This window comes from Scyliorhinus canicula, chromosome 4, assembly GCF_902713615.1.
Source record: "Scyliorhinus canicula chromosome 4, sScyCan1.1, whole genome shotgun sequence".
Taxonomy (NCBI): Eukaryota; Metazoa; Chordata; class Chondrichthyes; order Carcharhiniformes; family Scyliorhinidae; genus Scyliorhinus; species Scyliorhinus canicula.
In genome coordinates, this window is record NC_052149.1 from 183,168,699 (window position 1) to 183,181,611 (window position 12,913).

Here is a 12,913-nt window from a genome sequence, read left to right on the forward strand (position 1 = left end):
TTTAAACTGTGAATGGGCCTGCCTATCACAGGGAAACTAGACCCATTTGACCAAGGGGTTGAGGATTGGAGTCAATACATCAAATTGCTCTTCTTCTTGATCATGAATGAGATCACAGTTGAGGACAAACAGAAGGTGATACTTCCGACAGTTTGCGGGCCCAACATACACGATTTGATTAGGAAACTCACATCCCCGGAGGCACCCGACTAGAAAACCTTTGACCAGATAGTGAAATTGATTGAAGAAAACTACAACCCAAAGCCCCCGATTATCTTCTGATGTTTAACTCTGCAGTGAGGGACAATGAAGTATCTGTCTCAGGCTTGACAGCCAGGCTTCACTACCTTGCTGAGCACTGTAAGTTTGTGACCGCTCTTGGTGACATGTTGCACGCCCGGCTGGTGTGTGGGGTCTATAATATCTGGAAGATGCTTCTGTCAAAGACCAAAATAAGACAGTTCTGAATGAAATTGTCTTCAGGGTAAATGGTATATTCCTCAAAATGGAAGTCAATGCCAGGGCTTCAGTGACCGTAGTGGGCGAGCAGACCTTCCAATATCTGTGTGCAAGAACATAGGCTGGGATTCTCCGATCCCACGGCCAAGTCCTGATGCCAGTGTCAAAAGCGGCACGAGGCACTCCTGCGTCAACGGTCCTCCATGCCCGGGTATGAACCTCTTCCTAGTGGGCTAGCATGGCGCTGGAGTAGTGTTAGCTGCTTCAGTACTCGGATGGCGGTGTGCCACGGCCGGTCTCGCATGCGCGCCACGGCCCATGGGTTCCCATCTCCGCATCGGCCCCTGGGTAATATGGCGGAGCCCGACAGGGGCCCACTGCGGAGGAACATAGGCCCCCCTCCCCCCCACAGAACTAGCCCGCCTGCCAATCGGTCGGCCCCGATCGCGGGCCAGGCCACCCTGGAGGACCCTTCCCGCATGCATTGCCATATGCATTGCATCAGTTGAAGCATGGTTAAAGAGATTGGGAGATCTGGGTATAATCAAGCCAGTTCAGTTTTCAGAGTGGCCTGCCCCGATTGTCCCTGGGCTGGATTCTCACCACCCCAATGCCGAAATTGCGTTCGGCAACGCGGTGGAGAATCCAGTTTCCCGCATGAAGTTGGGACCAGCGCCGGTTCAGCGATTCTCTGCCCCCCCCAAAAAGTGGAGAGTACACCATGCCGATTATCCACCACCTGAGGCCATTCCCTGAGGCCTGCCATGCTATTCTCCGCCACCGACCAGCCGAATTCCCGACGGCGTGGACCACTCATGGTCCCACCATCCGTGATGCCCACGTGGCGGCTGCGGACTCAGTCCAGGGCCGCCACAGTCAGGGGAGGGCTGATCGAAGGGTAGGGGGGGGGCTCATTCTGGACCAGGGTTTTATTGTGTGGGCGGTCTGGGTCGGGAGAGCGGCCAATTGGAGTCACTATTTCCGCGGTCTAGATCTTAGTCCGCCATAGAGTACAGAGTGTCCACTGGAGGCCGCCACCATGCACATGCGCGGCCTCTAACCTGGAAGTGCGGGGGGGGGGGGGGTATCACCAGCTGGAGCTACGAGCTCCACGGCAGCTACCTTCTTGCCCCCTGCAAGGCTATGAATCTAAGGCCCTTTGACTCCAGTTTTTCTGGCAGAAAAGACCACAGTTTTCACGATGGCGTGGGGACATAGTCCCTGAAACAGAGAATCCAGCCCCCTGTTCTTAAACCTGATTGGTCAATAAGGATTTGTGGGAACAATAAGCTCACAATAAATCAGTTCCCAGTGTGGCCAGTATCCGATTCCTCAAATTGAAGACCACTACCTTAATAGTATTCTTTGTGTTTGGTGATAGGCAAATGATTTTTAGTGGAAACTTCGGGAAAGAAAAATGCATTTTCCAAAACAGACACAGCTTCAGGCACAATGGAATGCCTGATTATGCCCAAAGCAGAAACTCTACCCCCTGGTGTTTGATATAGGAGCATAAATGTGTGAACATTAATGAGGAGGCCAAAGAGCTGTGCACTAAAGAATATGGAACCATTAAGGCACTATTGAAGAAAGAGCTGAAGATGCATTAAACTGACAAATCTGACATTTTGTCAAAGCTAAATGAAGTCAGAGATTAAGGGATAAAATTGCATGCAACATGGCATGGACTCCTTCCAACTTGTGGGAAAATATGAATAGAATGTAATAATAATAATCGCTTGTTGTCACAGTAGGCTTCAATTAAGTTACTGTGAAAAGTCACCACATTCCGGTGCCTGTTCGGGGAGGCTGGAACAGGAATTGAACCCACGCTGCTGGTATTGTTCTGCATTGCAAGCCAGCTGTCTTAGCCCACTGTGCTAAACCCAGCCCCAATGTGCTAAACCAGCCCATTGTGCTAAACCAGCCCCAATGTCACAAATTAACCAATCTGTGAGATGATTCACATTATAGAACAGACAAAGCAACTGGACTGTGTGGAAGAAATGTTACACGGGGAATTTTAGTGATCACCTTAGAAACAAATCAATCAGAAAGTTGGGATGTTTCATTGATAGCGAATCAAGCAAATTTGAGGCCGCCTCAGGTTTCTAGCAGCCGAAATGGGATGAACAAAGATTCATATTCTCATGGGAGGCTTAAAATCTAATGAATTTTTGTTGTGTCCGCAAGAAGAGGGAGTCCACACCGAGTTGAAATCAAAATATTTATTTTCAGAGATTTAGTGAAACAATATGCAATGGTACCCGTCCGAGTGAGTGCCGGCCGTATCCCGGCCAACCAGATGATTTTATATCAGAAACTCTTCAGCCACTCTGCTGTCCCCAGCGAGGGAGCGCATACTCTACTAAGGATTCTGGGAAGACCAGATCCCCAATGCCGTAGGTTTTGGTTAGACCGAGCGTATCACAATGTTCTTTGATATGACTTCACAAAACCTTCACGACTACTTTGCTGAATTACATAATGCCACAGTTAGTCAAAAAATGATGTTACAACATCAACGGTACTCGGAGAGCCAACCTGAAAGTTCACACACATTTGGAGTTATTGAGCTAATACCTGCTGGTGACATCAATACTCGTCAAAGTATCAAAACAGACAATGTGAAATTATTGATCGCAGACCAGATAAAGGGATTTCTGGAGTTGGCATGTTCACACTAAATATTTCCAAAAACACCTTCCAGAAAACCATGAGAAGAGAGTAACTGAATTGGGCATGAATCTGTGGTTCCAGGAAGAAACGTGAGATAAATGTAATGACCCCTCAAACAAGAGACATTGCGAGGTTTTTCATAATTCTGAACAAACTATGAAGAATTCACCTGATGCATCACAGGCAGGACTAATGGCTGAGCTGCAGTAGCGGTTTGATGATAAGTAATATGGCTGGTGTTCTTTCACTAATTCAGACAAAATATATGAATAAAAGCTAATACTGTAATGCTGGAAAAACTCGGTATTATCCTCTTCCATTCTGTAGAAGGGTCACATGGACTCAAAACGTTAACTTTGCTCCTCTCTCCACAGTTGCTGCCAGACCTGCCTCCATTTCAGATTTCCAGCGTCAGCAGTGTTTTGCTTTTAAAAGATATGAACAGATTGAGAAGGCTCCAGTTGCTGCTTTCGATCTTGGGTGTTCTTCACATCCTATATTTGTTCCTCATACCACCTTACTGATCTGCACTTTTTCCTTGTTTTTCCTCTTTATCGTTCCTTAGTAACGTCCTGTAAACTGCTTTTGGTCTATGGGATTTATCCAATCTCTCCACATTGGTGGACTGGTTTATTGGATCCACTGGTGTAATGTTAGTAACTGGAATGATCACACAACTTCTCTGGATTCCTGGATCAATTTCTGGTGACATTTGCTGGATGTTCAATGGAAAAAAAATGGCTGGACTACAAAGTGAGAACTATAGCTATCAAAGTAAATCATTGTTTGGTATTTGTTACCATCTATATGATAATGATGCTACTGGATGCCAGTTACTTTTTAGGATCTAGTGTGAACACCACCTTGAATCGGTTGGTGGACCGTATGAACAGGGCAATGCTACATATATGATAATTTGTTCAATAACATTAGTGTTTATTACCATGGAGTTCAAAAACTAACAAATAAAATTAAACTTGCTTTAATTGTTCTGCGTCTTCCTTACCTTTGTCTATGAGCCCTCAAAAATATTTATACTTTCTCATGCCATTGTTATGGGCCAGGGTTGAGAGAACCCCAAAGTGTATCATGGAGTTCACGTGACCCACAACTTTTAATAGATTGTGGTTTTGGGGAACACACTGGCCTACTTTACAGGTGTAATGCAACAGAGATCTTCAGTACTTTTAAATTAAAACAATGTTTATTTATGAAACCAGTTAACACTTTATAAACCCACAGTGAACATCTTAACAACTATCAACACCAATAAATCCCACAAAGAATACAGTACTCTATAAGTAACTCCTAATCTTTCCTTGCAGCATCCATAAGACAAAAAAAAACCTTTTTACAGAAATGCATCAGGTTTAACTTCTCTAGAATGGTGTAGAATGGCGCAGGTCCCCTGAAACCTGGATCAGATCCACATTACTCTGTGGAAGTGATCAGCTCCATATCAATGGAATGAAACTCTTTCCTATTTATGAATATTTTGATGGATTTTCTGGTACCTTAATGGTTACACATTGCAGTCTAGAGCTGATACTCATGGGGAAAGTTAGGTACTGTAACAATTCCAAAGCCCCTTATTTATGACTATTGACAACCATTGGCAAAGTAGTGCAGGCATTGGCCTTGGCAAAGTGGGTATTAGTAACCTTCTGGGTGTACTGATCAATCATAGACTTAGAGATTTGAGAAATGTTCCTTGGATCTACATGGGAATAATCTGCACCAAAGAAGCTGAGGCAGGGATGACTTTCATTGCCACAATCAAAGCATATCCTGCTGGCCCAGTAACAATAAGTCTCCTTTCAGAAGGCTGTAGAGGTCTGAAAAGGGCCTGACTGAAAAGTCTGGCTCTATAACTGGAGATGTATGCTGGAGCCAGTCTGTGGAAACCAGAATTGCAGAAAATGGTAGACGCACCCCTGCAGGCTGAGACATAGCCCAATTGACATGTATGTTGGTTCAGCCTCTAAAACATCAATGAGGTGGGATTCCCAATCCCGCCACACCCGTCGGCAGCGGGATCCTTCCTCCTGGCAGCCGGCCAATGGGAGCACCCCCAGAACCCCCCACCATCGGGAAATCCCCGGGCTGCCAGGGAATCGGAGAATCCCGCTGATGGAGAATCGAGCCCCTCACTGTTTTGGCAGCTTTGGACCAGCATGATGAACCAGAGACTCACTGTTTGGTGACAAGGGATACCACCTTTACACATGACCCATCAATTCCCTCTGTCAGCTGATCAGGTGAGGCCAATGTGCCTGTATTGAGAGTCATGCAACCATAAGAAACATTGATGAGCAAACCATGTGTTCTCAGTAAATGATTCACTGCCTGGACCATTCAAGGGATGGGGCAGGACAGTGGTGGAAAGAACTGATGAGTTCAAATCAGGGGTCTCAGATGGGGACATAGCCGAAAACATTTGAGCTGGAAAAGCTTCCAGCAAACCAGCAGAGGAAGTGTGTATTTTCTCTTTGTTGCTGTGAAATGGGCTTAAAAATTGGTCTTGGAGAAAGGTTTCTTCGCACACGTGGGTGGACTGACCTTTGAAGATGGCTGTATCAACAGAAATTATTGAGCGAGACTGGGAGAGTACCGCCATGTACGTGGGTGTGTGGAAGAGCTTGAGATGTTTTTCACTGCTAATAATTTGCTTATGGTCCCGATAATCCAACTGTTAATCATACAGTTGGGGAAAGGAAAATGGCCAATATTTGTGGCGGAAGCAGGCTCAGAAATATATGAAATGCTCAAGACTTTGCTTGTCCCAGTGAAGCCAAAATACATTTTGCATAAGCTTGAGCAGTAGTTCAATCCCTCACCATTGGAGATTGCAGAAAGCTATTGGTTTGGAACCAGGATCTGTTGATCAGAGGGGATGTTGGAGATTTCATTGTGGCTTTGGAAAAGCTGTCCATCTCGTATAATTTTCAAGATTTTCGCAGACAGCATTGCAGAACAAATTTGTGTGCGGTTTAAAAAGTGAATGCATTCTCAGTAAGTTGCTGACATTGGCCAAAGTTAACTTGTGACATGTCTTACCACACAAAATTGCTCATAGACATGGTGGAATGTGAATGAAGAGAAATTAGAGTTGACAACCTTTGAAATAAAAGAATCTGCAGCTGAGAAATAAGAAAGCCCCAACAGCAGCAGCTAATAATAGCAGCGGTACCACAAAATCATGTAACTGGCACTAAGACCAATTATGAAGGCAGAGCAGTCGAGCTGCAAAAAGAAAGGTTATCTTGCCAATTTGTCAAAAGAATGCTGAACAGGAAAGATGCTAGCTGGAGGAAATGGTAGTCACTGCATATTGCATGCAGCATGAGGGTTTGGTGAGGACCACTGTGATCCGAAGCGCAAGGATAGCCAGTGGAAATTCAGAGGGCATCATATTCCAAGTAGCATTGGATGCAGCTCCAGTAAATATGGAGCTTGTCATGGTTGCATAAGTTTGCATAATTCTTGAATTGATATACCATGAAAAGTACCTGAATCAGCTGGAAAAATCACACATATAACACCAAACGGATTTCCCCCCGTGTTGTGTCCAACGCACCTTCTGCTATTCCTGGAGAAAAGCAGGAGACCCCCTAAATGGGATTCAGGTCAGCTGCCAAATGGACTGCGATTACCCGACCCGTGGCACCGCAACTCTGCCCACGCTAGGCATGAAACAGCCTCACATATTTAAATTAATATTCAAACTCATTTAAATATGCATTTCTGGGCTTTAGCCAGAGTCTCCCAGCTCCCGGGATACATTCTCACCGGCGCAGCATGAGATTGGCAGGAATCACTACTGGTCCCCACCGACGGAGGTCAGATGTGATGACGATCCCGGGGGCTCGGAGACTATTGGAGCCCCTGAGTGGTCGAGGATAGGGCAGGATGGTAGCACAGTGGTTAGCACAGTTGTTTTACAGATCCATGGTCCCAAGTTTGATTCCCGGCTTGGGTCGCTGTCTGTGTGGAGTCTGCACGTTCTCCCCATGTTTGCGTGGGTTTCCTCCGGGTGCTCCGGTTTCCTCCCACAGTCCAAAGATGTGCGGGTTAAGTGGATTGGCTATGCTAAATTACCCTTAGTGTACAAAAAAGTTTAGGTGGGGTTACGGGGATAGGGTGGAGGTATGGGCTTTGGTAGGGTGCTCTTTCTGACGGCCGGTGCAGACTCGATGGGCCGAATGGCTTCCTTCTGCACTGTACATTCTATGATTCTATGACAGTCCCCTGGCAATGTCATCTGACTCCATGAAGTCCTGGTAGTGCCAAAGTTACCAAGGCACAAGAAACAGGGGCATGGAGAAGAAAGGACATTGGAGATTTATTGCGGCTTTGAAAAGGCAGGGGGCTCTTCAAGGGGGGGGGGGAACCTTAAAGGGCATGCCCTGAAGCCTGCAAGTGGGTGGGGGGGTGTCTCTGCCAGTGGGTAGGGGGCAGCTATTGAGTTGTCTGGAGATCTTGTGTCTTTTTCACAGGGTGCCCAACCCCCAAGGAGCCAAGCTGGGTGGCATCTTTAGGTCGTCCACATCCATTTCCCAGTGGGAATCTCCCCAAGCTCAAAAAAACGGACTAAAAGTGAATGGATTGTGATGGGAATCACGCCAGAACAGCTGGCGGGATTCTCACTAGTTTTCCTGTTTGAAATGACACTTAGGGCATGATTCTTCCATTTGCAAACTATGTACTGCTGCCAACGGGAAAACCAGAGTGATTCCCGCTGCCACGAGGAACGCTGAACAGGCAAGATTCAGTTCATGCAAATGGGCAATCGCTCTGCCCCTGTGAATCTCACTGGATTCTCAATTCCCCTGGCAAGGGAGTCAGTGGGTTCAGGAATCATCTGTTCTCCACGATGAGCTGGAGCAGCTTTTATGCTCCCCTCAACGCAGACTGTCATTCCAGCCATGAAGATGGCTGCCAGGAGAGCTGCACAAAGATTCCTGGATGTGAACATCGACAGGATGCTGAACACCATGCAGGAAAGAGGGACATCCTATTCCCAGAATGGGCAGGAGACACTGAGCTCATGTCATGTCCCAAGCCTGGGATGAGGTTCCAGATGCAGTAAGTACTGGCAGCATAACGAGGAGGAGCGGCCTGCAATTCCGCAACAAGATAAGTTACTTCAAGCTACCAGGGTGAGTACCCACCTATATGCCCCAGGCATCACTCCCATCCCAAATATATCACATCTGACCCTAAAGCTTTGCAACCCCCGAAGACACCACCTACCAACACCCAACCCACCTGCCTGGAATGCCCAACACAATCCATCCCCTCTGTGCTAGGCACCTTCCCTACACATGCCACCTGGTATAAACCACAATACCCCCCTCCACTAATCCCGGCTTGGCTTGTCTGAGATAAGCACCCCACCCACTGTGTGGAGAGGGCCATTGAATTCTCAGGTGAGTCCGAGGAGCGAGCAGTGACAGACATGGATGTTGGTCTGCACAGAAGAAGAAGCAAGAGGCCAGTGTAACTTTATTCAGATGTCCTATCTCACAGAGTCTCTCACCTCCCACAGTCTTGTCATTCCCAAATGCTGACCGCATGCCCTTTGTCTTCCAAGATCTCCACCAGATGAGGCCGGTTCATCCAGGGCTGAAGCCCTTCACCCTCATCCAAACCCTCAGATCATTCCAGAGTAGGCCTCCAGGGAGAACACCAACTTCAAGGCACTACTTTTACCAGCACCTTCCACTCTGGGACACACTCTACTGAGCATCACATACCTAGCACATCAGATGGAGCCATGGGGCTGGATTCTCCACACCCTGATACAGAAATCACGGCATGCACCAGGGGAGAGATTCCAGTTTGACGCTGTCATCAGGCCCGGTGCCGGTTCGCCGATTCTTCGGGCACCGAAAATCGGCGTCACCATGGAGTGAGCCACACCGCTTGAGGGCCATTGCCAGAGGCCTGCTCAGCAATCCTCCGCCCCCGACCAGCCTAGTTCCCGATAGCATGGAACTAACCTGCTATTGCCGGTCGGGATGCTCGCGTCGCGGCTGCAGACTGATCGGGGGGTCTCTTTCTTCAGTCTGGCTCCGCGGTCCAAATCTGCCATGGAGCACGGCGAGGTTGCTGGAGGCCGCCGCCTTGCGCATGTGCGGCCTCGGACCCAGACATGCAGGGACCGGTATCTGCAGAAAATGCTGAGAGATTCACTCCAGGTCCCTGCTCGTCCCCTACAGGGCTATGAATTTGTTTCACTTTTTTGCAGGAATTTCAGGAGTAAAACTACCATTTTGACATAGTCTCAATAATGGAGAATCCAGCCCAGGAACTTCCAAGGAGGGCTGCCCGATTTCAGGGAACATCTGGCCACAAGCCAGATGTCAGGCCTCTGGAAAAGGTTATCCCTGTACTGGTGCAGATCCAAATTCAGAGTCAGTTTTTCAGGAGTGGGTATCAGCAACACTCCAGCGCTTGCAAGTCCAGCTGGTGGAGTCCAATACCTTCAGGCATAGGAGATGGTACCCAGGTCAACACTGCATGGGTGGCATCCGCAGTGGAAAGCATGGGGCAAGACATCCGAGCCATGTGTGAGGATGGCCAACACTTGAGTCACACTGTGATATCCATGGCTGAGGCACAGGACAGGATGGCCAAGTCACACACAGGCATGTCCTAGAGGTGGACATTGCTATGGAGCTCCTGAGCTTGGGAAAGTCACAAAGGACCTGGCGGAGGGCATTGAGAGCATTGGCTGTACATTGAGTGACATGCACAGAAGGACATGTCCGAGATACTGAGGGTCCTGACCCACTCGCAGAGGGAGAAGTCCCAGTCACAGAGCACCATGACTGAGGGCAGCAACAACATAGCTCGGACAATGATGGCCTTCAGGACTGGCATGACCAGATGACATTGAGACCCCTGGAGCTTACTCCAGCTGCCCCTCTGTCCCATGGAGTAACCCTGGAACCAGTGAGCATGCCACGAGAGAAGGAAGCAAAGGAGCCCATCTCAGGGGCTCCCACCAGGGAGGAACTGGAAATCTCAGTTCTGGGATACTAAGATTGCAGGAGTCACGGATAGTGATTGCCAGAGAATACAACAGGATATAGGCAGGCTGCAAAATTGGGCAGAGAACTGGCAGATAGAATTTGACCCGGACAAATGTGAGGTGATGTATTTTGGTAGATCCAATTCAGGTGGGAGCTTTAAAATAAATGGCAGAACCATCAGGAGCATAGAGAAACAGAGAGATTTGGGCGTGCAGGTCCACAGATCCTTAAAAGTGGCAGCATAGGTGGAAATGGTGGTAACAAAAACATATGGCATACTAGCCTTCATAGGACGGGGTATCGAGAATAAAAGCTCGAAAATTATGTTACATTTATATAGAATGCTGGTTAGGCCACATTTGGAATACTGTGTCCAATTCTGGTCATCGCACTACCAGAAGGACATGGAGGCTTTGGAGAGAGTACAGAAAAGGTTTACAAGGATGTTGCCTGATATGGAGGGTATTAGCTATGAAGAGAGATAGAATAAACTGGGATTGTTCTCTCTAGAAAGACAGAGGCTGAGGGGCGACCTGATAGAAGTTTATAAAATTATGAGGAGTATAGATAGGGTGAACAGTTGGAGGCTTTTTCCCAGGATGTAAATGACAATTACAAGGGAGCACAAGTTCAAGGTGAGAGAGGATAGGTTCAGTGGAGATGTGCGGGGGGAAGTTTTTTACACAGAGAGTGGTGGAGGCCCGGAATGCACTGCCAAGTGAGGTGGTTCAGGCAGATACATTAGCGACCTTTAAGACTTATCTGGATAGGCACATGAACAGACAGGGTATAGAAGGATACAGACGGTTGGTCTAGATGGGACAGGTGATTGGCGCAGGCTTGGAGGGCCGAAGGACCTGTTCCTGTGCTGTATTGTTCTTTGCTCTTTGCATCTCCTCTATACTTCCTGCCCATTACCTTAAATTTATGTCCCCTGGTTGTTGACCCCTCCATTAAGAGGGAAAGTACTTTCCTATCTGTGTCCCTCATAATTTTATGCACCTCAATCAGGTCTCCTCTGAGCCTCTCTGTTCCAGGGAAAACAACCCCATCCTATCCAGTCTTTTTTGATAGGTGAAACGATCCAGCCCAGGCAAAATCCTGGTGAATTTCCTCTGCACCCTCTCCAGTGCAATCACCTTTTTTCTATAGTGAGATGAGCAGAAATGTACACTGTATCCTGCTGGGACCTAACCAGCATTTTGTAAGGTTTACACCGTCTCCCGCTCAAACCCTGGAAAGATCCAGAGTTAAAAGAGGTACAAACGTTTACAGCAGTCATTAGCTTGACTGTCACTGGGAGTGGGTGTCCTAATCCTCCTCTTGGTGCCAGGCCTTTGAGAACCTAGCACAGAGTCTTCATCGGAACATGGTGCCCAACAGCTTGTTGAAGGACCAGTGCCTCCTATAGACATGGAGCCAATTGTAGTACGACCTTTAGTCCCACTCCTCGACCTAATGGGCGGCCAGCGCTTGAGCCTCACTGACAGGCCCCTGCTGTTCTGGGGCTGGCTCTTGTCATGCAAGGTATTGCCTGGGCTGGCCCTGGCACTGTTGCTACCGTGTATTAGCGACAGCAGCACTGTCCAGGTCAACAGCCAGCACAGTGGGCTTTGTTCTAAAATTAATCTTTAATCTATGGGGAGGGGGGAGTGATAAAGAGAGATAATCAGAAAGGTCTTGCATTCCTTGAACCTCCATTCTCCCTAATTTCCATGGTCATCCTGCATAAGGTTACTAAGCAACCCTCATCATTCCCTCCTCCCGGCGTAACGTTGTTGAGTTGTTGGCCAGAACAGGTGGCTTGCGCATCACATACCCTGCCCCACGACCCCCAATGTTTGCCCATGGCATCTGGTTTAGATGACTCCTCCCTTCACTCCCTCAGTCATGGTAAGCCTCATGTTCTGCTGACAGTGGACGCCCCTGTGCAGCTCCAGTGCCACAAGGTTCAATCCCTGCCTATGACTGCCTCCTCCCCTGAGCCAACCTTGGATATTGAGCCTGGGGATACCTGGATTCTCATTGATGAAGGACAGTTAATAGGAGTCTCTAGGCTAACAGTTGTGTGACAGGACACGGGTGCTTGTGGAGGCGAGGAAGGATGCCCGGTGGGTGATCAGCATTCACCATCGTGCCACCTTCTTCCTGACAATTAGCTACATTCCAAACAGTGGGGCAACCACTGAATGACCAGGCACTCTAACATTGATCTGAAGCCCTCCACCCACCCCACACCTCCCTGGCCACCTTGACCGATCAATGACTTGCATCCATCCCTTTCGCTGAAAAACGCCATTCCTCACAGTCCGTTCCTCCCAAATGGGTAGCTTAAGACCACAACAAAGTCTGTTTGAAAAGGGCTGTGTGGTCCTTCTCCTGCGTTACCCAGGGAATTTTATTGGGGGGGAAGTGGGGGGGGGGGGGGGGGGGGGGGGAGAGGATCTTCATGAGTGAACCTTGTGCCTTGTTTACAGAACTGTGGCAGCTGCTTGTGTCGTGGAAATGTTCATACAGCGCAGACATGCAGCTCTATCTTAAGATGCTGAAGTGAGGGCATTGTGTAAAGATGGTAGTTTTTGAGGCATGTGTACCTTTGCTGGGAGCTTTGCAGCAATTTTATATGCAGCCAATATTTACCACAAAGGTTGTGTCAGAAAGCAGTCATGTCTCCTGGGTGGGTTCAGGAAACATAAATGAATACTGAGTGATACAAATGGGGCTATATTGACCAACGG